Source organism: Anguilla rostrata, chromosome 16, assembly GCF_018555375.3.
Source record: "Anguilla rostrata isolate EN2019 chromosome 16, ASM1855537v3, whole genome shotgun sequence".
In the NCBI taxonomy this organism is placed as follows: Eukaryota; Metazoa; Chordata; class Actinopteri; order Anguilliformes; family Anguillidae; genus Anguilla; species Anguilla rostrata.
In genome coordinates, this window is record NC_057948.1 from 18,261,414 (window position 1) to 18,288,193 (window position 26,780).

General features: G+C 50.3%; 1 long non-coding RNA gene across 2 annotated transcripts in view; it reads right to left on the reverse strand.

Annotated features, from left to right (window-relative positions):
- LOC135242302 (uncharacterized) overlaps positions 1-26,780 on the reverse strand; it is a 62,626-nt gene that overhangs the window by 27,915 nt on the left and 7,931 nt on the right. For both annotated transcript variants that reach the window (XR_010326302.1, XR_010326301.1), the window contains exon 2: positions 25,947-26,082. This is a non-coding gene — a long non-coding RNA (uncharacterized LOC135242302). The remainder of the gene's footprint in view (positions 1-25,946; positions 26,083-26,780) is intronic.

Below are 26,780 nucleotides of genomic sequence, written 5' to 3' on the forward strand. Positions count from 1 at the left end.
CCCCAACGCCGTGCGCTCTATCACACCCAGCCGGGCCGCTAACACAAACCCCAAAGCCGTGCGCTCTATCACACCCAGCCGGGCCGCTAACACAAACCCCAACGCCGTGCGCTCTATCACACCCAGCCGGCCGCTAACACAAACCCCAACGCCGTGCGCTCTATCACACCCAGCCGGGCCGCTAACACAAACCCAACGCCGTGCGCTCTATCACACCCAGCCGGGCCGCTAACACAAACCCCAACGCCGTGCGCTCTATCACACCCAGCCGGGCCGCTAACACAAACCCCAACGCCGTGCGCTCTATCACACCCAGCCGGGCCGCTAACACAAACCCCAACGCCGTGCGCTCTATCACACCCAGCCGGGCCGCTAACACAAACCCCAACGCCGTGCGCTCTATCACACCCAGCCGGGCCGCTAACACAAACCCCAACGCCGTGCGCTCTATCACACCCAGCCGGGCCGCTAACACAAACCCCAACGCCGTGCGCTCTATCACACCCAGCCTGACCGCTAACACAAACCCCAACGCCGTGCGCTCTATCACACCCAGCCGGGCCGCTAACACAAACCCCAACGCCGTGCGCTCTATCACACCCAGCCGGGCCGCTAACACAAACCCCAACGCCGTGCGCTCTATCACACCCAGCCGGCCGCTAACACAAACCCCAACGCCGTGCGCTCTATCACACCCAGCCGGGCCGCTAACACAAACCCCAACGCCGTGCGCTCTATCACACCCAGCCGGGCCGCTAACACAAACCCCAACGCCGTGCGCTCTATCACACCCAGCCGGGCCGCTAACACAAACCCCAACGCCGTGCGCTCTATCACACCCAGCCGGGCCGCTAACACAAACCCCAACGCCGTGCGCTCTATCACACCCAGCCGGGCCGCTAACACAAACCCCAACGCCGTGCGCTCTATCACACCCAGCCGGGCCGCTAACACAAACCCCAACGCCGTGCGCTCTATCACACCCAGCCTGCCGCTAACACAAACCCCAACGCCGTGCGCTCTATCACACCCAGCCGGGCCGCTAACACAAACCCCAACGCCGTGCGCTCTATCACACCCAGCCTGGCCACTAACACAAACCCCAACGCCGTGCGCTCTATCACACCCAGCCTGACCGCTAACACAAACCCCAACGCCGTGCGCTCTATCACACCCAGCCGGGCCGCTAACACAAACCCCAACGCCGTGCGCTCTATCACACCCAGCCGGGCCGCTAACACAAACCCCAACGCCGTGCGCTCTATCACACCCAGCCTGGCCGCTAACACAAACCCCAACGCCGTGCGCTCTATCACACCCAGCCGGGCCGCTAACACAAACCTCAACCCGTGCGCTCTATCACACCCAGCCTGCCGCTAACACAAACCCCAACGCCGTGCGCTCTATCACACCCAGCCTGCCGCTAACACAAACCCCAACGCCGTGCGCTCTATCACACCCAGCCTGACCGCTAACACAAACCCCAACGCCGTGCGCTCTATCACACCCAGCCTGACCGCTAACACAAACCCCAACGCCGTGCGCTCTATCACACCCAGCCTGGCCGCCGCGCTGGAAACGCCTGTGATGGCCGGGGCTTAATTAGAGGCCAGGAATGCCCTCGATGGCGGAGCGTTCGCAGCGAGGGCAGAAAGGGAAATTCCAGACATAGCAGACAGAGCTGACAGGGCAGCGTGTCCGCAGGTCCGCTGGGGGCCGGGAGAGGGGCCGCTGGGGGCCGGGAGAGGGGCCGCTGGCTGGCGTCCAGGCGGGCGCAGCCAGGCAACCACGCAAAGCGGCGACAGGGGCTGAGCCGGGCACCGTTTGATCTGTGCCAGCGGCGAGGCTCGCTGGGGACTCATGCCCAAACCCGCCTGGCAGCGCCGCCAGCTCTCTGAAGGGTCAGCGAGCAACTTGGGAGAGGTCGGGCCGAGCCTCAGATTCCCTCAGCGACGGCAGGGAGCAGGCAGGCGGAGCACAGCGACGAGGCCAAATGGCTGGCAGAGCACTGAGAAGCCATTTTACAATCGTCTCTTCCTCCCCCTACGGACACCGCAGACTCCTCAAACAGCTCCTACCTGAGAACCCGCTCAGGAGCTGCACACTAGTTTCCCCTCTCACTGCCTTCCCTGGGCAAAAAGGTACACTCGTTTTTTTCAAGGGTTTTAATTGTCAGCTCATTAACAATGTGCAGGTTTGAGCTGCTGAAGTCTCACGAGTGCTGGGGGGTGCTGGGGGGTGCTGGGGGGTGCGGGGGGGTGCAGTGTGCAGACAGCGTGTGAATGCTGCGTGCCAGAACAACGCTGATGCAGGATTCTGATCCCAGGCATGTGCTCTGGTGATGTATTCTACCTCATTACTACCTCCGCCGCCTCTCTCTCTCTCTCTCTCGCTCTCTCTCTCTCTCCCGCCAAACTCACCCGTCTTCTGTGGCAATTCATTAGCAGCGGAAACAACAGCCCAAGCAGCCGCGCGCGGCGGCGAGGGAACGGCAGAGGACGGGCGGGCGCGCTGCGTAAGGAGCGGGGGGGGGACGCAGTAACAGGAAAGAGAAGAAGTGGAGAGTGTACGGGGCGCTCCTCTGCATTTCCAGTAAATTGGCGTTCCCCGAGGATGCAGCCGGCTACACAGACTGACACCGCGGAACAGCACCGAGACGCATGTCCAGCAGGCTGCTGCTAAGTGCACATTATGCTTCATAATGGACTCAATGAAACACAGCGTTATAGAGGACGGGGGGGCGCTGGGAGAGCTCCGCTCATCAAGTGCTGTGTGAGATTAAGCAGAGGCTGGACTGCGTCCTCAAAGCGCGGGCTGGGGGGGGGGGGGGGTCCCGGGCCGTTTGGCCATTTGCATTAAAGGAGCAGGGACACTGTGCATCAGGAGCACGCACACTTACTCACACGCATCACAGAGGACAGAGGACACATGGAAAAAGAGGATCTGTACAAGATTAAAACATCACGTATGTAAATGAATAACCTTACACTTGGAAGGGTGAAAAGGGGAATACTTTTACTTAACGGAAAAATAAAAGAAGAACGCGCAGGCAAGGTGACATGCATTCATGAGCAAACCAGGCTGACCCTGCTCCTTAGTGCCTGGAAGCTGTCACCGGAGCATTGGGCCATGCTGTGGTCCCAGGGTGCACTGGGGCAGCTGACAGAGAGCGCGGCGTGAGCGTCGCTCGGCTAACGGCTGCTCTCTCTCTCTCTGGCAGAATGTGCTGTCAGCGGAGTACAGCCTCTCTCACTCTGCTGTCTGTGGTAGCGTGACAGCGACGGGGGCTCAGGCAAAGCGTAACAGCAAAGAGCTCAGAGGATTCTCACACAGCACTGGTTTCTCTTCCCCAAATTAAAATTAAAATGGGCGAGCATTATAACAAGATATTTATAACAAGAGTGTCTGCCCTCTCTGTATGTCTCACATACATCGAAATTCAAAAGCGCAAATGAAAAATACCCTGCCACAAAAGAATCCTATGTGCCGCTAAACAAATAGTAACACACTTGTAATGCATTTTAAAGCATAGCATTATCTCCCTGTTCCCTGCCTTGCTCTCTCTCTCTCCCCAGCTCTCTCTCCTCCAGCATTCATTTTTAATGGGGGCCTAAATGGCTGTCTTGGCAGCGCTGGGAGAGTGTGCCCCAGCTGTTCCTGTGTGGCACTGAGTCAGGAACACTTGCTCCCCTCCCCACCGTCCTGGAAATACATTTTTAGAACCATGAGCCTGAATACATGAAGAGAGAAGACACACACACGCACACACACACACACACACACAGAGCACCATTACCTATTAATTTAACTTTAAACTCTTTCATCTAGGATTTTCCCTTCAGACTGTCGAAGGAAATTAGGATCAGATTAAGATGAAAATGCACTTCCCTGCCTGTTATTTCTCAGACAGCTGGGGGATCAGGCAGAGACTTCTGGGAAAAGCACCCTACCAGCCCCCAACCCATACAGCTCAGCCCAAAGAAAGCCCAGACCCCCTGCGTAAGGTTTCAGAGGCCTGAGGAACCCATTTTAATCACCACATCCCCTCCCGCCCCTCCCCCGCACCTCCCCACTGCACCCGCGCTGTCTCCTCAGACTCTCCCGAACAGCTCACTCCCTCACGGCAGCCATCCCATGCGGTCGCCATGACGAACTTATTCCCGGGGTCCGTTTCAGTTTCAGAAGAGTCAACCGGTTTTCCTGGACTGTGGCTAAACCACGCAAGGGCTGTTTTTGCTACCTCAACTGAAAAGAGTTGCCCTTTGTTGACACCAGAGCTGTCTCCCTGACATGACTGAACTGTAAGAAATGTAACCTTTCCTTGTGGGGAAAAAAAAAAAGTTCCAGAATTAATTGGAAATAAAAACCAGCGGCGTTTGAAAGCGGGCACTGTGTTTGTTTGACGTCGGGGACGAAAAGCCACACAGTCATGGAGGCCGAGCGCAGTCCGAAGGGAGCGCGTGGCGTTGCTCTGTTCCGCAGACACGCTGAGTGCACGCAGAGTAAACAGAGCGCCGCCGCAGTCTGGAGATCACAGGCTCTGTTTTGGCAATAAAGGACGGGCGGGGGCCTGTGTCTCATCCGGGCCTCAGAGGAGACCACATCCCACCGAAGCTCAAAGACTGTTCACAAAATAGCTCGGTCCCCCTCCCCCACACAATCAAAGCGCTCTTCCTCTGCAGGGAAACAGTCCACACTGTCCACAAACTCACACAGCATGCCGGTCACACGCTCGCTCTTATTCCCACCACAACAATGCAGAACAAGCACTCAGCACACTTTCTGGTTACAGAGTGGCTTTGGGTATGTCTGTAGATACTCACATTGTTTTATTACCATAGAAAGAGCCGCTGCGTGTGATATCTGTGGCCGTTACACCAGCTGTGGATGCAAACTGACTAAATAAACATGAAGCTCAGAGCGTCACAAATATGGACTGAGCATAATTGGCCCTGTCCCGGCTCAAAAAATTAAATAAACAGAAAGGCGGAAATCTTCGTCTGCACGCTCTGAAGCAGGTGACAGACGCGGATGTGCAGGAGCGGACGGTGGCGCAAACGCTTCCGAGGTCAAATGAATCCATCATTCAGCGTAACGACTGAGCGGCTGAGCAGCTCTCCCACACGCAGCGATCAAAATCAATCCAGCGCACGGCTCGAAAGACAGACTGGGGGGGAGGAAGGGGAGGTACGTCCAGGGCCTGCTGTGTGAGAGGAAGCAGCCCCGCCCAACCGGCTGCACGGCCGGCCACGTGATCAGCGCCGCCTGGCTCTCCTCTCCCCCATTAGCTGAGTGACAGATCCGTAATAAACAAGGCCGGTCAGTGCTGAAGCCTGCCACGCATGGGCTGTGTAAATTACAGAGGGGAGAGAAAAACACCGCCTCTGCTGCAGCTGGGCTCACTGGAGCTGAAAGGAGCCCGGCGAATCCGCAGATAGTCCCGGCAAATTCATGAATATTAAATTGAGTGCATGAATAAATAATAGCGCTCACCCCTCCCACACCTCTCCACCACCCCCCCCCCACGCTTTTTTTTCCCTCTCCCGACAGATGAGGTACAAAAAAGGTAAAAAGGCTAAAACGAGCCTGCTGCCACGGCAGAGATAGATGCTGGTTAATTGGGTTTCTCTGTTCCAGTCCCCGAGAGCTTGTCCCTCCTCACTGATGAGGTAACCACGAGGTGACATTGTCAAGAGCTGCTGGCTAGAAATAACCCCCCCCCCCACCCCCCCACCCCCCATGGCTCCCGCTGTAGCGTCAGACCTTCGGTACACGCACGGCATCTGACAGATGACACGCAGGCTTATGGCAGTCCCCACTGACGGCCGCTAACAGATTCAAATCACGCCGTCAAAAGATTCACAGCTGCAGAAAGGAGCCAGAGACGCAGGCCTTCCAGAGGGGCCAAGTCTTCCTGGCTCCCTCGACTTTGCCGTGACCCTTTCACATCTACAAAGGCTCACACATTCATTTCCCCTGCGGAACTGACAGCTGTGCATTCACCGCAGTACATTCAGCGCAAATTAAATCTGCACTAAAGTATTAAATACACTATAGCATAGTAATGTCATGCAGAAGATTTTGTATAGCCAGATTTTTTTTTGAGGTGGTTTTCTTTACAGATCATGCCCACGGTACAAGAAATCAGACGTTTGCAGCGCGTGTGATGTGGAAACTCAAAGCCCCCATCCCACCCCCACCCCCCCCAAGAAATAAAAAATGAAAATCCTTTGAGGACCACTTATAAAAACCGATAGGCTTTTAGTGCGACACGGATTAGGTCTGCTCTGCAGCGCAAGGCTCACTGAAGCGTTCAGAGGTGCAGCAGACGAGTCGCACAAAAGCCAGCCCGCACCGCGCAGGGAGGCACAACAGCTGGGCGCCAGATGTGCGCAGCGCAGCCACGCCTCGTGAGCTTCCCTGACTGACAGGGCACCCTGGCGCAGCCCCCCGAGCGACGTCGCTCCAGAGCCAGGGGTTAAGAGAGGAGGGGAAAGCCAGGCCGGGACGGGGCTGATGGGTAACGGAATCCGTCACCCCCGCGTGCGGCGCTCACCCAGGGCCCGAGCCGCGCGTCAGGGGCGCCGAGCCGGGGGTGACCTTCAGCGCCCAGAAGCGAGCCAGCCCTGGACCAATCAGAGCCCCGCTCCTCCACGGGCCCTCATTAGAGGCCGGGTGTGAATCTCATTATGCGGCGCGCGAACCCGAATGTTAGCGGCTTAGCCGCCACCGGAGGGAGAGCGGGTGATTGGGTTCCATCAGGAGGAAGGTGCATGTCATTTTACAGCGCTGGAGCGGGTCGCTGTGAAGCTGTGGACAGGAGCACCCCCCCCCCCAAGGCTTGGCCCACACCCCCACTGTGAATCGTAATGTACTGAGCTGCCATTCCTGTTCTCAGGTTGAGGGGAGCAGGACAAAGGTGCTCTCTGTTTAATGTGCCGTACAGCCGGAAAGCCCCCCCGCTGCGCAGCGCTGACAGGAGGGGCTCTCCCGCCCTTCCAGGATTAAACAAGCTCAAGCTGGGAAAACAGCGGAGGGGGGGGCAGCGCCGTGGACCTAAACAGTCCCCCCACAGGAAATCTGCAAACCCTCAAAAACAGGGGTCTCAAAAAATGTCCTTTAAAAGGAGGGTCCTGATACAACCTGCCCTGCGTTGCCCCCCCTGCCTTCTCTTCAGTGACGGGATTTCTGCAGTGAATCTAAATTTGCCACCAATTATAATTCCTCATGAATGATTTCCAGTGACTCTCAGTGGTGCTGGCCTGGGGAGCTCAGGGTTAATGTGGGCAGTTCTTTGGTGTCTGTTCTGGCCTGGTGTTCATCAGGGTAAGAGAAACCTCATGTCCTCATGCTAGCCTTATAAGGTGCTAGCAGGTCTGAGACTCCATTAGTACTACTCAAAACATCAAAATGCAACTGCTAATGACTTGATATTTCACCGTGATAATTACGTGCAATGTGTTCGCTTATTACTTCACTCAGTTATTATACACCGTAACCAGCCATAATTAGAGAGGGATATTTGCGATCCCTTGATGTAATGATAACCTGTTCAATTACGATATTGGGTTATGCAGGCAGGACTGTAATTGTTCTTGGCAATGAGAGAAAGCAAATTCCTGCACCTAACAACTGCCAATGGCACAATAATCATGAAGGAAATTAAACCCATTTGAAATGAACCTTATTTCTGCCTACCTGTGCAGTCATGAATGATTTGGATTACAAAACAGTGGGGAGATACTCAGGGCAAGCACAGTATGTGCTTGGCTAATGTTAAGAATGATTAAACAAGGGAGAGGGACAGATTTTCCAATACGTTTGCAAGGCAGTGAAAAACGTAATGTGCTCCACTTCACAGTCAGAGCCACACCAGGGAATGTGAAACACATTATAAATCACTCCATCTACTGAGAGCACCACGGATTCAGCCTCTCAGCTCCCCCGAGATGCCTGACAGAAAGAGCCTGTCTTTACTAAAGCCTCGCAGACAGGAGAGAGAGAGAGAGAGAGAGAGAAATAGAGAGAGAGAGGGGGGGAGAGAGGGGGGCAGGGACACAGACAGAGCGAGAGACAGAGAGTGCGTGTATGGGTGTGTGTGCGTGTGCACCTATGAGCAGGTTTGTGTGTGTCCGTATAGGTAAAGCGCCCTGGGATGTACGCATGAAGAGCGCTATATAAGAGCTTATTGTATTGTAAGTGTCTGCGCGTGCATATGGATGTGAACACACACATGCTTGTGCATATGGATGTGAACACGCACATGCGTGTGCATATGGATATGTGAACACGCACATGCGTGTGCATATGGATGTGTGAACACGCACATGCTTGTGCATATGGATGTGCAAACACATGTGTGTGCATATGGATGTGAACACACACATGCGTGTGCATATGGATGTGTGAACACACACGTGTGTGCATATGGATGTGAACACACACGAGTGTGCATATGGATGTGTGAACATGCACATGCGTGTGCATATGGATGTGAACACACACGTGTGTGCATATGGATGTGAACACACACGTGTGTGCATATGGATGTGTGAACACACACGTGTGTGCATATGGATGTGAACACACACATGTGTGTGCATATGGATGTGTGAACACACACGTGTGTGCATATGGATGTGAACACACACGTGTGTGCATATGGATGTGAACACGCACATGCATATGGATGTGAACATGCACATGCGTGTGCATATGGATGTGAACACACGTGTGTGCATATGGATGTGAACACGCACATGTACGTGTATATAGATATGTGAACATGCACATGCGTGTGCATATGGATGTGAACACGCACACGTGTGTGCATATGGATGTGAACACGCACATGCATATGGATGTGAACACGCACATGCATATGGATGTGAACATGCACATGCGTGTGCATATGGATGTGAACACACGTGTGTGCATATGGATGTGAACACGCACATGTACGTGTATATAGATATGTGAACATGCACATGCGTGTGCATATGGATGTGAACACGCACACGTGTGTGCATATGGATGTGAACACGCACATGCATATGGATGTGAACATGTACATGCGTGTGCATATGGATGTGAACACACGTGTGTGCATATGGATGTGAACACGCACATGTACGTGTATATAGATATGTGAACATGCACATGCATATGGATGTGAACACGCACATGTACGTGTATATAGATATGTGAACATGCACATGCGTGTGCATATGGATGTGAACACGCACATGCGTGTGCATACAAGCGTAATTCTGGGGGCTCACAGCGTGACAGGCTCAAAAGGGCCTCTCTGGACCTCCCTTTTTGCGGGGTGGCGTCCCCAGCGGCTCCTGGGAGCCGGAGCAGATGAAGACAAATGGAGAGGAACGCTCCTCACAGGTGTGGGAGGCCCACAGGGACGCCGGGAGGGGGGCGTTAACAGGAGCCGGGTCCTCCCACAGGAGGGAGAGAACAGCAGCCCGAGACCACACTGGCACCGCGCCGGCCCGCTCCTCTCCGGCGAGGGGGGGGTCATAGTGGGGATGGGTCATAGTGGGGATGGGTCATAGCAGGGACCGGTCATAGTGGGGATGGGTCATAGCAGGGACCGGTCATAGCAGGGACCGGTCATAGTGGGGGCGGGTCATAGCAGGGACCGGTCATAGTGGGGACCGGTCATAGCAGGGACTGGTCATAGTGGGGATGGGTCATAGTGGGGACCGGTCATAGTGGGGATGGGTCATAGCGGGGACCGGCCATAGTGGGGATGGGTCATAGCGGGGACCGGCCATAGTGGGGACAGGTCATAGTGGGGACGGGTCATAGTGGGGACGGGTCATAGCAGGGACGGGTCATAGCAGGGACTGGTCATAGCAGGGACGGGTCATAGTGGGGACGGGTCATAGTGGGGACCGGTCATAGTGGGGACCGGCTAACACTCTCATGGCAAAGGAGCCATCTTTATAATCCGCACAGGGAGGGGCTTGACTCATCCAATTTCCTCCTCACAATCAGATAGGCCCATAATTACATCTCTGCAGGCAGGGAGACTCGACAGCACTTTGTCACAGTGAGAAAAACAGAGAAAGGCACACAGAGGGTTGATCCATTATGGGTTTAATAAGCAACTGCAGACTCTCTCTCTCCCTCCAATGTCATGTAACACCTCTTACTGTCACAGTGACTCAGCGCTGAACATCACGCACATATCAGCCCATTATAGAGTACAGCGCCAGAGCCAAAGCCCTTCACAAGAAACTCACACACACAGCCAAAGCTCTAACACTCTCAGTATCAGCACAAAAACAATCGCAGGAATGTCTAATGAGTTATGTGCTTGTGCGCTATAAAAACCAATGTATACATTGTAACTGGGGCATGCTCTCACACTCATTTTTCAAACAATATTTTTCCATAAAAATACAGAAGCATAAGAGTGCATTAATCCCTATTCATATTTTAGCAGCCCTCAAAGACATCCAGGAAATACAAAGAATTTAGAATAGAGGACCTGCCTAATCTACTGTGCGCCCTTCTCAGTAACATTTATTGCACACTGCCCCTTTGATATCCTGTGGATTCTTGTGAAAATTCACGAGCGCTGAGTGTGTTCTTTTGCGGAACAAAATGTTTTAGCATATATTAGTACTGTGTGTTTGTCTGAAGCGCTTCTCCACCCAACCCAAGGCTGCAAGAGTCTGCATGCAGGTCGTAAATCTACGAGCACTGTCATAAATACGACTTCATTTTGCTGAGGGTCTGCGCGAGCGTTTGAGAAGCGTCCTTGGGACGAGCGCCACAGGACGCCGGGCGACGGCTGCAGGATGGACGAGCGCGGCACGGACTACCCTTTCGGCCGTTTCCTGCGACGTCAGGTGCGCGGCGATTTTTTTTTGAGTGCGCGCCCGACGTGTTTTTCCGTGTCAGCGTTCCGGGACGACTCTAAAACAAAAAGTCTGAAAGACGTCAAGTACAAATTTGGAGAGCTTCCAAACGCCCGGGAGACAGAAGACAGATCTTCACACTTCACACGGCCAACGCGCCCTTCAGCAGCCATCAATCAGGGTGACATTTATACAGCTCCTCTCATGTAGAAATATCACGTCAAAACCAATCTGCTCTCCGAGGAGAAAAAACATCAGGGTGCGAGCTCCGTGTGAGGAGAACTCAGAAAAACCTGTTTCGGCTCAAATGTACTTGAATCGTTACGTGGTGGGGGGGGGGGGGTCGGGGGAGGTGCGGTGTTACGGCAGAGCAGCTGGTCAAAGGAACATGAGAACTACAGAAGACAGCGCTGGATAATCTGTAAAGTGTTTTCCATGTTGGCCACCCGGGGGGAAAGGCACCCAGCAAAGCAGGCGCATGAAGATTTAGGAGTACATTCACAAAATGAGTAACAGTCGCCGAGGGAGACGTTCTAGGGAGGCAATTATGAAAACACAGGAGCGGAGGAATCCAAAACAGGCTGGGGTTTGTAGAAAACGTGATATACACAATTTACATTTCCTCCAAGACACTCCCTTCGTAAGCCCTGTGTAAGTGTTTCTGGGCTTATTGAGAGGAACAAGTCTTTTCACATAACCAGCCACCCAATTAGAGCTGAAGCTTATCTGTGAGCAGGATCTGTGTGCTGCAGGTGCTCCAGGACTCAAAAGAGATCCATAAAACACTCAAAAAGGAACAAAAAAAAACGGGAAATGACCATTGGAATCCCAGAAAACGACTCAGATTCACATCCTGTCTGAGCTCATGCAAAGCACTGTCACTTGCCTGTCCTTTCATCCTCCATTAGCTAATTAACTTCTAAAACTGTCGGCCTGAATCGGCACCTCCCCTCCCCCACAAGGTAATTGTTTCCATACCACGCTAATCAACCGAGTATGTGACATCAGCAACACAGAATCTTGGCTCAGTCTAATGTTTCAAAACGAATGAGGTAATACTGCCTCAGTAGAAATTCTTACACACACAGAATGCAAATGTGCAAACGTCCATGGCTCCAATGAGCAGTGACTGAGAAGTTCATGCCCAGTGGGGAAAAAAAAATCTCTCAGAAACAGCAACAGAAAAGCACAGAAAAATAAAAACCGAACTGAAATTCACTGCTAATCAACCCCTCGGGGAATTTGGACCTGAATAGTGTAGCGGTGCTGTGTTCCGGGGAACTTTATTCAGGGCAAGAGGTGCTGGTGGAGCAGGAGTGATCTTTTCCAGATCAAACCACACAGGGCTTATTAAATACTCCAGCCCCTCCCAACTCAGCAGCAATCTGTAAACAAGAACCTGTTGGCAAATGTCTTCCAGCACTCAGAGTGCTGATAGGGGGTGTGTTCTCTTGAACTACTCTTACAAGGAGCATCAAGGACACACACACACACACACACACACACACACAGAAACCTAAACGATGTCCATGGTTGCAAACTGGCTTCAGCCAACCGCCGAGAAAATAAATGCATCATTCTTTTCAATTTGCTGGGATATTGCCAGGATGACAAGGCAATCGCTTCTGTAATGTGAAATCCAGAGAGCCGGACACAGAGAGACGCCTCTGCCAGAGAATATTACGAGGCAGGGGGCTGCGATGCGCTCCTTAGGCCCGCAACCCCTCCGCTGTCCCCAAACAGAGGGGGCCCCAGGCCTTCAGCGGCCAGCGGGGCGACGCGTCTCAGTCCAGCCGACCAATTACGGCGCGCCGCGCCACAGCCTTTCAGCCGCTGTCAGCAATTAGCGGTAGAGACAGGCAATCTCCCGCGCCCAGCGCCGCGGCAACAGGCCCGCGCGGAGCTCCAGCCCCGCTCGGCTGCACTCAATCCCAGCCCTAATAACCAGGCCTCATTGGCAATGGGCTCCCCGTGCACCGGAATGGCTCTGGAGGAGGCTCTTATGAAGAGAGAAAGAGAGAGGGAGAGAGAGGGAAAGGGAGGAGGAGAAAGAGAGAGGGAGAGAGAGGAGAGAGAGGGAGAGGGAGGAGGAGAAAGAGAGAGAGACAGAGAGGAGAGAGAGGGAGAGGGAAGAGGAGAAAGAGAGAGAGGAGAGAGAGGGAAAGGGAGGAGGAGAAAGAGAGAGAGACAGAGAAAAAGAGTGAGGGGAGAGAAGGGGCAGAGGGAAAGACAGACAGAGAGAGACGGAGAGAGAAAGAGGGGGGCGAGGGAGACAGAGAGAAAATAAGAAAAGAGGCCCTGTCAGTTTGAAGATCAGTCCTGAATGCACAAGAACATGCATAAGAGAAAATCCCCCTCAGTATGATAATCAGGGGAGATTCTTTCGCTTCCTCTCCTTCATCAAGGCAAAGGGCCTCTGGGGGGGATGGGGGGAAGGGGGGGGGGTCACGGGGAACGAGGAGGGTTAATAACATCGATTTCACTCCCGCTTTCTGTGAGATGAATGTGCATGTTGAAAAATAAAGAATTACTTCTGGGTGAATAACACTCTTGTGTTTCTCACCCTCTTTCTCTCTCATGCTCTCCCTCACACACACACACACACTCTCTCTCAAATACACACACACACACCCACACACACACTATTTGAACTGTGAAGGGTAAATACATTTGTGAGGCAAGTGGCAAGACCTTCTCCGATGTCATTTATTCTGTTTTCCATTTAATCACAAGTTTTAGTAAAGAATATGTATCACAGACATGCTCTGATAAATGTATGGAATAATGCAGTTATCACTACCCTCTGGAAAGATGGCGGATGCTTTATGTTTAGCTTCTAAACGCACAAGCCCTGCGATTCAGCTCTGAGAGCCGCTGTTATTTGTGTTTGAAGCGCGACATATTAGCCGTTTGCTCAGTGATGATAGACTTAATGAAGTCGTTTATTTTGGTTGCATGGTTTACACATCACTCCTGGCTGAGGAGGACTCCTGTTTCAGGGCCACGCTCATGACATCACCTTCCTCCACATGCCAAGGGCAAGCAGAAAACACGCAGCCTAACAACGCCCCCTGACTTGGCAATTGCATGTGACAAACTGCTTCTGGAACTTTCTCCACCAGTGATATATTGGGGACACTCTGCGATGCCCCTCCCCCACCCCCTTCTCAAAAGCATCTGGTAATGAAACACAGCAACTTTGTGGCACTCTACCCTTAATCCGTAACTCAGAGACATCACCCAGGAAATAAAAAGCAAGCAGTAGCAGAAAGTAGAACCACAATCTACTGCAATAACTGGCAGTACATGTCAAAAGATGCACAATGTCAACTTGGCAGGAGGGTGAGAGTTTATATGAGAAGTGATACTAGCATTGGGCTGTGCATGTTCAGTTATGCCATTATTTATTTGCTCAACAGACAGCAATGTGCAGGGCAACTGGCATTCACATATTATCAGTTCATTAGACTGGACACATACGAGCAGCTGGGAGTTAAGGACCTGGCTGAAGGACCGAATGCAGTGCTCCACGCAAGACTTGCTGCGTGTGTCGGTGCGGCTGTGTGCTGGATTGTCTGTTCTCAGGTAACAAGCCCTGCTCCTTAAATGCTAAGCCCCCGCACTCACTCAGGCTATCTGACCCACACTGGGGAGTCACAGGCTCAACTTACACTGTGCAAACATCAGGATCCGAAAGTGGCCATGGCTGGCTTTGCACTATAATTATACTACTGTTTACACACATGCCGCTCTGTGACACATCTATGACACATTGGGGAGGCAGGTATGCCCATGCAAGCAACCTTCTTACTCCAGTAATATAACAAAGTGCTATATTACAAAACACTGTTTATCTTTGCAAATCATCAACAGTGCAATGAAAGGGAAAGAGCTCTGTAAAAACAATCATTCTACCCTTGTCAGGGAAACTCTAGCCTGACCTTTGACCCAATGACCTGTGACACAGGGTGCTGAGTGCATGACCTTAAAGTACCTCCATGCCAGGTTTCTGCGAGTACCATCCCCAGTTTCTCAAAGACCTGCTGTGAAGGTAGCACTTACATCTCCGGGGTTAGCTGTTGGTGGTGGATGTGTGTTTTTTTTTCTTTACAATGCAAATAAAATGTGTTTTACAGTCAGAACTCACAAAAGTCAGATTTAGAACCAAATTTTAAAAACCTTCATCAAGGGCTTGTTTCAGGAAAGTGACATAATTTTATTCTAAGATTGTTAAAATGTTTCCAAAAATGTTTTGCAAGCAATTCACAAATAAATCCGCTACCACTTCAGGGAAATCCCCAACCCATTTACACTTGGAACTGTCATTCTGCCTGTACAGAGAAGGAGAAGACCGATAAAATTGCTTGTCGTGGTTCATCTTTAATGGGCGTTATTTTATTTATTTGTCTTTATGTCAGTGACTACACGCTGTAAATACTACAAGTATTTTGGCGCAGTCATAAACTTCCTAAGTTAATTCTGCATAAAAACATTGCTGTCTGTGCTTCTCTGTTCAACATTAGGCTACCAGGATTCAGCACCAGCTGTAACATTTATCAAAATTGGATAAATATCAACAAAAAATATCACAAAATCAACCCAAAACTCAGTGATCAGATCAGTGTGTATGATGGCAGATCTAATTCTTTTGAAATATGCATGAGTTCAGATTTATTTTATTGACAATATCACGTTAGCCCACACGTTAGCCCACTCGTTAGCCCACTCGTTAGCCCACTCGTTAGCCCACACGTTAGCCCACTCGTTAGCCCACACGTTAGCCCACACGTTAGCCCACTCGTTAGCCCACACGTTAGCCCACTCGTTAGCCCACACGTTAGCCCACACGTTAGCCCACTCGTTAGCCCACACGTTAGCCCACACGTTAGCCCACTCGTTAGCCCACACGTTAGCCCACTCGTTAGCCCACACGTTAGCCCACTCGCTAGCCCACACGTTAGCCCACTCGCTAGCCCACTCGCTAGCCCACTCGCTAGCCCACTTGTTAGCACTGAAACAAAGGCAGTCAGAGTAATAACGGAGATTGCCAAGCCACCCATTTCTCTAGTAAGCACCAGGCACACACTCTGCACCATGGTTTCATGCTACTACATTTTTCTGAAAGGCTTCCACATCACAAACATCAAGAACATGAGAAACCACAAGAGATATGCACAAAATGGACTATACTTCAAGTACATGATAGTTTCACCATGATTATATTGTTGATGAGCATTAATGCATCACCCAAAATGCACAGGGGTAAATCTACCCTTTGAAAAAAACAAAACCTCCCAAGGGCAGTAGGAAATTGGGAAATGTGCACTCATAATGAGTAATCATAATGATAATCTCTGTATCGGAAGGCTCAGACCACTTATCTCAGAATTGACAACAATCATTAACTCCTCGTTATTGATAACTCATTATAATTATTTTGAAAGTAATTTACGACACAAATAGTGATGCATTTGTTATCGATAAGTGAAGTGTCACATCAGTGTTTTTGTGTCATGAACTATTTTGAAAATAAAATAAATGCTTGTCTGTGCTCTCCCAAATCAACAGTGGAGAGTACTGGGCACTGTTTGATATAGGGGGGGAATGTGTGGTAACAGACAGTCCAGTGGCTGTTGATGATGCGAGATATGGCTCTCCTCTGATCAGAAGTAGCGTCTCCCATTGGACGGTGTGGACTGTAGTGTGTATAAGCAGCGGCTGTAGGGAAGGAGTGCCTGCTGTTCAGATGCAGTGCTCCAGCTCTGTGGGTGGAATAGCAGGCACTCAGACAGCACACATGCTAATTCAGAGTGGGCCGAGGAAAACAATTATTAGATTTTTTAAAACGAATGTGGCCAGTTCCCATCCTAATTTGAATGTCCAATTAGTGATTTGCAGAGGCGATTCCCGCTGTCGATTTGGGAGAGAATCCCGTGGTCCTTCTCCAAAACACGTGGTGCTGCTAGCCTGCTTCTTTTCACACCATAGCCCACAGCCAAGCTCACACAGAGCTGAGTCAGAGGAAGACATTTCATATGCCGCTTTGGCAAGCAGCCCCGGGCGTCCAATCTATTAGCAGGGGTGGCTGGAAACATGGACCCCTATCCCTAAACCCTAACACATCCCTGGGCAACGCAATTGCTAATTGCATGTTACCCCATAGGGCTACCGGCCAGTCAACAACAGCATGGTCTGGATTGGATTTGAGCTTGTGGGACCCATCCACACACCAGAATGGTGCCTTAACCACTTCAGCCACCCAGTAAGGGGAGGAAAAAATGACAAAAAACAAAAACACCCTTGGTGACACTCAAACGCTTACATATAGGGGGTCAATACCAAATTGCATACAGATGCACAGCTTGTTATGCACTGGTCAATTACTTAATCAGAATTATGCACAAACTGAAGAGGTGAATTGCCCTCTGCAATCTTAATCTCAGATTGTAACACGGTTGTCAGATATGCTGTTTCCACACCCAACGCACGGTGGCCTAAACTAGGCCACACCCCTCATTGCTCCTCCCCACCCTATTAGCCACAGGAAACACAGGGGGCGCAGTATAGGGCCAGCTGTGGAGAAACGTCTGACTTCGGACACCCTCGACCGCTTGTGAAATAAAAGTCAATTTCTCTCTTTGATTTGACTTTGAGGATGGTTCCCAGGGGCTACTGTTTGGAGACTGAGATGCAAGTCAGTGGCTGTGAAGTAACCATTGATAATAGCCAGGTGGTCCCCCCCAGCATGGAGTGAGACAGAGAGAGAGAGATGAATGGAGAGAACAATTCAGGGAAGCGCTCCTCTCTGATCTGTCAGCAACAGGAAGCTGCTGGGCTGAAGACCAGAGCTGGAGAAACACAATTCAGTTTGTAATCTTTGACACAAGCTAAAGGCACGCTCTGCTGTCTCACTGTCACAAAGACAGATTTCTGCTGGGGAGCGGGGGGGAGGGGGGGGGGGGGGCAGTGGTTGGGCCGCTGGTGGTTGGAGGGGGGGGAGGGTGGGGGTACAAGCATAGGCCTGACAAGGTGAGCCCCGGCCCAGCAGGACCAGTCCTCCACTGGTACAATGGGCTGGGCTCCTGCTGCACGCCAACCCAAATAAAAGAGGGGGATGTCAGCCGGATTAAGACGCCACATTAGTCCAGCCGCACAGCCTGGCCATTAGCAACGAGCGCGCGAAGGAGCGCCAGGCTCTCTGCCTCCAAGCCCTACAGCATACTACCGTACCCTACACCGTACCACCTACGCTACCATCCTACCGTCTACCCCGTACCCCCACTACCCGTACACCCATCCTACCCTACCCCGTACTACCCCATCTGCTACTACCCCGTACTACCGTACACCCGTACCCGATACCATCCACCCCATCCTACCCCGTACTACCCCATCCTACCCCATCCTACCCCGTACTACCCCGTACTACCCCGTACTACCCAAATCAGATGGTACAGAAATGCGCAGGACCAAGACAGGACCATTTAAAACCAAATCTTCCTGAGGAGTGCCAGAGAAGGACAACTGAGAACAGGACACAGCATTTAGCATACAGTTAGCTTCGAATATGACCTTTTCACTTTCACTCCTAGGTTCGGACAATCACAGAAAACAGAACTTGCTCCTGAAGGACGCAGAGACACAGACGCGTGTGTGCATGTGTCATGAATGAGACTGCATGCTATGAGGGAACTGGATGTGTGAACTGATATTCACTCATTCGCTGTGAATTGGCATGCTAGCTAGCTGCAAGCACAGAAAACGATATAATCTCCACCCACCACTTTGAATCCTCTTGTGCAGTCACTCTTTCTCGGCAAGATAAACTGACGAGCTGAGCAACCCGCCGCTTTGATGTCCAACATTTACAGGTGGCGAGCAGTGATACTAGCTCATGCATATACAGCTGGGTAACACTCTACGGCGCCTACACGCTTTACACAGCCATAAATCTAAGCGAAATTGAGACTAAAATATTAGTAGACTGCACATTGAGCAAGTAGATGTAAAAGCATGGACCTCAGCCATGACTACGGCCTAGACATGAAATACTCACTCTCATATTTATATATCCGACATGACTGAAAACCTTTTCCATGCTTTCAGTCAATGATTAATGACACAGTGATTGTTCTGATCTTTCATCCAGCCTCGTGATGTAAATTATAAAAAAAAGAAATTTGGCTTTTGAACATTGCCTCCACCATTTGGTTTTATAATTAAGCTGGTACTGAGTACAGAAGGTGAATCAGAGCTGCTGCATTCTGGACAGGAGAGGGGAACACATGCTGAATGGATTCCATATGCTATGCAAAGCGAAGGTGCCAGGTCAGCCCTGGTGTATCCAGAACACCGGGGAGAGGGGCATAAAACCCACAAATTGCTCTTAAAGGACATCTAAATTTACGCTGTCCAATGTGGCGATTCCAAGAAACCTAAGAAAGACTGTAAACGGTGTAGACATTCCGGTTGGCACACGGGCAGCCATATTTATTTTCCATGCTATTCAAAACCTGTAGCTGTAGTCTGGCTGTCATTGGCTGACTCGAGACCCTGCTGGCCACATCCTCTGCTGTGATGCATAATCACATGGTACGTGACCCCTCATTGATGGCAAAATGGCTGACACGGACAGAAATAATGAAGAGGGGAAAGGGGGGGGAGTGAGGGAGTGGGGGCAGGAGTTCAGCGCACATCACTGCCACACGCGGCAGATAATGATGCCAACCCCGGGGGAAAACGGAATCCTTCACATCCGGGCCCACGACCTCCTGACAGGAAAAACAACATCTACAGCTGGGGGATGAAGTGGTGGAGGACTGAAGAGAGGGCAGGAGGGAAGGAGGAATAAAAAAATGGGGCTCTGCACGAGAGGGCTGAGGGGTTTTTGTGTACAGAAAGAGAGGAGGGGAAAGAGGCCTGTGTCTGAAAGGCAGAATTTAACCGCAGGAGCAGGGGAACGCTCGGGGTTTAAGCAAGGGCTGCTAACCTCCAGAAATCAAGCCAGAGAGACAGAGAGAGAGAGAGACACAACCTCGCTCAGGAGCATCTGTTCTACAAGATGACATCAGAGAGCAACAAACACATTTAACAGGGCAATCAACAGCACAAACGAAGGGGAAACTCCAGTCATGAGATTTCCCAGACCAGTAACCTGCAATATCAATGCAAGATTAAGACAGCAGGCAACATGCTGAAAGCATTTCCCCACAAGAGTGAAACAGACACCACTTAAAGGTACTGCGCTAAAACACTCAACATATCTGCAACTGCTGTTGCGACTAATATTCTTATCACAACATACCGCAGACACTAGTAGACCTCAGTCTCATGTTGCATTTACAGTTCAAAAGATTTGGCAAAGCAAGGCAAGGAGAAAAATGTGTAGGTTTGTGAATGTAGTCATTTTAGCCCAGGATCATAAGTGTACCTCTCACCTCTCTCAGCTGTCTGTAAATATCACACAGGGTCCCTGGTGGCAAATGAAAAGATGTCATTCGGGTTCAAGTGAAAACAACAAGCCCAGAGAAGGACACCCCTGACCTGGACAAATTGCCTTGGGGAGAAAAGTGATCGGTTTTCAATATCTGAGAAAAGGGCTGTCCCGGCCCCTGACCCCCACCTCCCAGCCTGCAGGAGCAGAGAAGGTCGAGGGGTCAGGGTTGGGAAACAGATTACAGAGCCGGCATTACCTGCCCTGCGATTAGTCCGCACCGATCAATGCGCTGCGGAAAAAACCCCGCTGGCTTTGTTTCACGAACGCGTCCTTCTCAGTAAAACAAAAAAAAAAAACATGGGTAAGGCAAACACATGAGCGCTCGCACAGGATGACTGGGTTGAGTCAAGGTCTTTGGTGTCCTGAAATATCAGACTACACTCAAGGCTCGATCAATACAATCTCTCCAGCTAAGCAGGAAGAGCGCTCGGCCTGGCTGATTGGCCCTCACCATGACGCCCGGAGTGCACCTCGCCACCACAAAACAGCACAAATAAACGAGCGACCTCCAAACCATCAAAACGCACGGTAGTCTTGTGTCCAACACGGTTTGGTCTGAGGCATCTTAAATCCGGGACCTAATTACCTCTGTTAATTGTCATAGAGAGCACCAGAGCTATGTAATATAATTGATTTTTTTCCCTTCATCTAGAAAAAGGAATTAATTAATGCGACAGAGGAGCTGAGATAAGAACTCGAATGAAAGTTGCCGCGACCTTGCTGCGTCCTTCAAAGTACCGTAGCGGTGGCGTAGCCTCAGCTGAACTCCTGAGTGGGAGGGGGATGGAGGAGAGGCAGATCTGACTGACGCCTGCTTCAGACGCTCTTCAGGTGAGCTGCCTCTGATGTGGGGTAGGGCTTCTTTTTACAGGTTCCCTCCCGAGACAGAACCATGCCTTTGGTCTCCACCGATCCCCCTGCTTGCCTGTACACATGTCTACCTCCACCGGCTTGGGCTCTGATTGTGGATGCATGCCAGTGTGGTGTGGGATATCAAGAAACCCAAATTCATCTTTCTCTCTCTCTCTCTCTCTCTGGCACACAGGTCTTCCATCTTCATCTCTGAGAGGATTGCGGGGGTAGCGGAGGGGGTGTGCGCGCCGGGTAATGGCGCCTCCTCATTAATCTAGGAATGGTTTTTGGATCAATAACCCTGCAAGGTTTAATAAGTGCGGCGGGATTGTTAAAGGCGCCAAAAAAACAGATGGGAAATGGGCTGCGTCTGGGGCTAAAATCCCCGGGCAATCCCTCTCTCGCGCTCCCCTCCTCCGCTGTTTGCTGCTGTTGATTAGATCAGAGCAGGTTATCTTTGAGCGGGGGCGGTTCTCCCCCCCGCACCCCCCCACCCCCCAGCCCTCACATACTAGCTCAAGGGCCAGTGCACAATTTACTGCCCCCCTACCAGCCCTGTAAATCTGCACCCTGGGTGGACTGCGAGCAGGGTGATGGATTGTGCACTCAGAGAGAGGCTGGCATGCAAAGCCCTATTTACTGGGGGAGGAACAAGTCACAGAGCCAGAGCTAATTCTCATTCAGAGGCAGAGACAGACCAGGAAGGGGGGATCAGCACTCCTTGGAAGGGCTTTATCTGAGCCTTTATTTACGCCTGGCCTCTTCCACAGTACTGCAGCAGAGCTCTCTATCTCACACGCTCACACACACACACACACACACACACACACCCATACACACACAGAACATTCCAAATCATACATACACACATGCATACTCTTGTAAACATACGCAAACATGCCTACACTCATAAATGCACAAGCACACTCTGTCTTTCTCTTTTTCCCCACAAACACAACTACACACAAATGCATAAACACAATCATGTTCTCTCATACAGACACACACACGCATAAATGTGCAAACACACTCACACACTCTAATATACTTACATTACATTACATTACAGGCATTTAGCAGACGCCTTATCCAGGCGATTACACAACTTTAGTTGCACTTTACATTGTATCCATTTATACAGCTGGATATATACTGAAGCAATGAGTTAAGACCTTGCTCAAGGACAACAGTGTCCACGATCGAACCTGACCTTTCGGTTACAAGCGCAGTTCCTTACCCACTGCGCCACACTCCGTCCCTATACAGATGCACACATACATATGCACATGCATGCTCATGTAAACACACGCAAACAAGCCTACACACAAATGCACAAACACGTTCTCTCACTCTCTCGCGCACACACACACACGCACGCACGCACGCACACACAGCAGATGAAAGAGTGGTCAGTGGGAAACATCTCAACAATTGATTTTATGGCCCAGAAAAAGGATCAGGAGAGAAAAGGGACTCGGGTCCCTGACACAAACAGAAAAGATCAGCAGTGGCTTCTCCATAATCAGATCCAAGTAAAACACCAACAGCAATCACAACGTGATTTTCCCATCCCTCTAATCTCATTGTAACTGCATGAAGCTAGGCGCATGCTAGCCGTTACGGGTCCTTATTTAAATGTGGCTGCAGGCGTGCATTCCAGAAGCGGAGGCAGAGAGAGATCGCTCTAAACCTACCCCCGGAATCAGCCTTGACACCACGTAAGGATAAGCAATTATATTTAATTAGCTCTATTTACACCCCAGCAGAAAAACAGTGTGCAGCGTTTAAGTAACTGCATCTGTGTCAATATGTCATTAAGGCTAATGTGACTGGGAGGGGATAGGGAACCCAGCAGCGCCAGTAGCAGATGTCTGGACTGTCACAGGCACGTTTCCACTTGAACTTTAGCGTAATAAAGCCGTGTTATTTTTCAAACCGTGCGAGACGCAGGCAGCTCCCACGCTCACAACCGGGGTCTGGACTGGAGGGGAGAGTGCTCTGTGTAAGCAGCGAGCGTCGAGGCAATTCATGTGGAAACGGACACGGTTGTCTTCCTCCCACCCCAACCCCCACAGTAATCCTATTTGAAAGATATAGCATTGGGGCGGGATGCTGGAAATGAAATAATGAAGTATACAGCGGAGCATGGCGGACGGGCTGCGGTGGCTGTGTGAGGCTGTGGCAGGACCCTGATCTGGCTCCTCTCTGGCGCTCTCGGCTGAACAGCACCGCCGCCGAGGTTCGGCGCAGAGAAACCCCAACGGCACGGATCAGAAGCGGAATTTTCACGGCTGCCTTTCATCTCCGCCTGACCACGGGTTTTCAAAAAGAGACGACGGCTGAGTGGGGGAGGGGTGGAGCGAGGGGGGGGGGAGGGGGAGGGGAGGAGAGAAGCGGAGGGGAGGAGAGGTGCAATGGGGGGAGGAGGAGTAGGTTGGGGGGAAGGGAGGGGGCGCGGGGGTTGAGTCACCAGGACAGTTAAACGAGGTGAAAGGGGATATGGTAAAGAGGTCTCAATGGAGCGTTCAAATTCGCTGATTTACAACTGAGCGAAGACGGTGAATTTCTCACCCGATCGCGCTGGCTCCCCGATGCAAACCGATGAGTATTGAGACGTCAAGTGTAGAGTTCATTTTTGAATGAGAGAGAAGAGGAGATCATGTAACAGCAACGACACGCATTGGTTTGCTGGTTCTCTCCACGCCTGCTTGTTGTGTTCCAATGTGGCTGCGATTACTGTTCATTCGACACCAGTGCAAAAATGGCCGCCTGCTGCTGCGGAGAAAAAAGATGGTGCACTGTGCCCTCTGCTGGCAAAACCTATGTAATTACACAGAAGAGGTTCACAACCAATTAGAGCACTGTGGCATTATGAATTCCAAAGCTGTAATTTATGTAGTGAAAAAAAAACGGTTTGAAGATGAAATACTCACTGAATTTCATGTTCAGGCTCGGCAAAATTGACATAAAACAGAGAAACTGCAACAAATCACTGAAATTAAAAATGTAATGTCAAGGGCAAATAAAGTGCATTTTTACCGAATACATTTTGCCTGAAAAACTGATTTCACCTCATTCAGAGGTATTGGTGCAGTTATCAGTGAAATTCCAACACTGCTTCCACCCTTAAAATGAATGGAACGGAATAAAGCAATACCAAGAGTCTGTCATACTATTTTTAAAAATGCTTACACCCTTTTCTCCCCAATCATATGTATCAGCACTCATCGCTGAAATATCCGCTATTGCTTCAGGAGAGTGCAGACAAGCATGCGCTCAGTTCAGGCTAGCGTACATTACATTACAATCACTTAGACGCTCTTATCCAGAGCGACTGGGTAAAGTGCAATACCACCATGAAGGCACACAAGGCCCATTAATAACCAATAACTGGAACCTAAAACAGACAGCAGTGTGTATTGTATAAACAAAAACACCACTAATACCACTACACAAATAACCGTCACACAGCCATATCTATAAAAGGATCCCAAAAGGAAATGCAAAGCTAAGAAAGAGGAGGGAGGAGTCAGAGGAAGATGCTTCACGTGCGGCTGAAGAGGCAGACATGCAAGTATCTGATGGGGGGTCGCTGGTGCATGATGGGACACTGTCGCCCTGTTGATTTAAACCCTCCCTTTCCCAGGTGATGCTGTAACCAGCTGTGCGCTGCCCTACTGCCTGCTCTTCCCCACTGCGGGGCCCATCCATGCACCAGAGCAGTGAATTAACAGGATGAGCCACTCAAAAGCCTGTCGCAATATTTTTTGCTGAGTTCTGCAGCTATGGCTTCAGACCATTTCTCACTTAGAGGAAGTAGCGCACATCCTGGGGAACATGGCTTCGCTTTGTGGATGAATGTTTAAGCTCAACTGAGAATGTGCGCAGTGCAGTCGTTCCTGACACAGCTAAAGTTCTTAAGGATTATGTTCTTAAAGATTCAAAGTAACAAACTGTAAGGGCTTGATGCCAGTGAAACATGTTCCACCATACTGTGACACTATTACACTAAGAAGAAAAGCGGGAAAGGAAAGAGAACAGTTTGCTGCTCTGCCCCATCATTATTGGCTTCTCATTCATTGTGGTCTGACGTTGGATGATGAGTTATAGCAAAACTCATGTGATCCGTTTCTTTGTACGACAACATTAGCTCAAACGGCTTATTCATATGTAAGTAATCGTGTACCAACAGTGGCCATGAGCTCAAACATTTTACTCGAAATGCATGTATTCAAACTACCAACTGTAGTATAGATCTTGTAACCTGAAAGCGCTATATTGCATATTCCATTATTTCAAATAATGGATTTCAAATAGTACTCCCAACAGAGTATGTACAGGGACTTATGTGACACCATGCAAGAGCTGCCATGAATCATGCAAATGTTTACAACCTTTAGTAAGAAAAGACAATCTCTTAATAAAAGCTAACAGTGTAAACCTTGACATTGTAGCTCAAAGAAAATGGCTGTGGAACATAAGCTACCAGGTTACTGGTTAATTGTCCATAATATATTATCTACAATATTAGCTTCCTGGCTAACACGCTAAGTGGATGCTTGTTTAAATGTTTAATGTTTGTGTATGTGAATACATTCAGAGCTGAATTCCCCTTGGCTGCCATTAGCCTGCACATCAGCTGCAGGCAGGCTGTGGAGAGCCAGGAGGATGGTGTGGGCGGGCCTGGGCGTGAGGAAGGGGAGCAGGGATGTACTGACCTCTTCTATGCGCTGCTCCAGGGCCCTGGCAGCCTGGCGTCTCCAAACTCAGCCAGTCTCTCACAGGGAAGAGCCAAGAGCAGGGCAGAGCGAGGGTGGCAGGCGCCAGGTACACGGCTGTCCTGATCCATATCGCCTGTGGAAGTTACAAAAAAAGCTTTACTAGACTCTATACCTGTTGAGCTGTGCAGCCAAGGACAGGAAATACATCAAAACAATTACACAGACATTTAAAACCTCCAGCCCCAAGATATTCAGAAGGATCAGGTGATAGGCATGATAGACTGTATCACTGCATGCAAATCATATGCAACAAAGTACTAAGAATGACATTTCATTCACATAACATTTGCATGTGGACTGAGTGCTACATTGCTACTTTCTTCATGGTTAATTTATGATTTAACCAATCCACACACAATGAAGCGTGTCTTAAAATAAAGTGCCTTAATCACAGAGAAAACTACAGGTTTACCCATTTCTGTGTTAATGGTTTTGAAACAATTCTGTGTACTTGTGTACTCATTGCACCAAAAACCTAATTCACAATCATTCAGCTCAACCCTTATCATAAACCCAATTATTAAGAGTACAAATTCAAAAATACTCTGGTTGGACAGAGCACATCTCATGACATTGAATAATAAACAAATAAACAGCTGTGCTCTCTTCATGGAACACACAGTCCCCTGACAGCAATCCGTTCTTTATGGAACCAGCTAAGTGATTCCTGTAAATGGAACTAATTATTCAAAGCAGAGAGATCATGTGGATTAATAATCTTCTTTCAAGTGTACATAAATGTGAAACTATTTTAAAATATCATTCAACTAC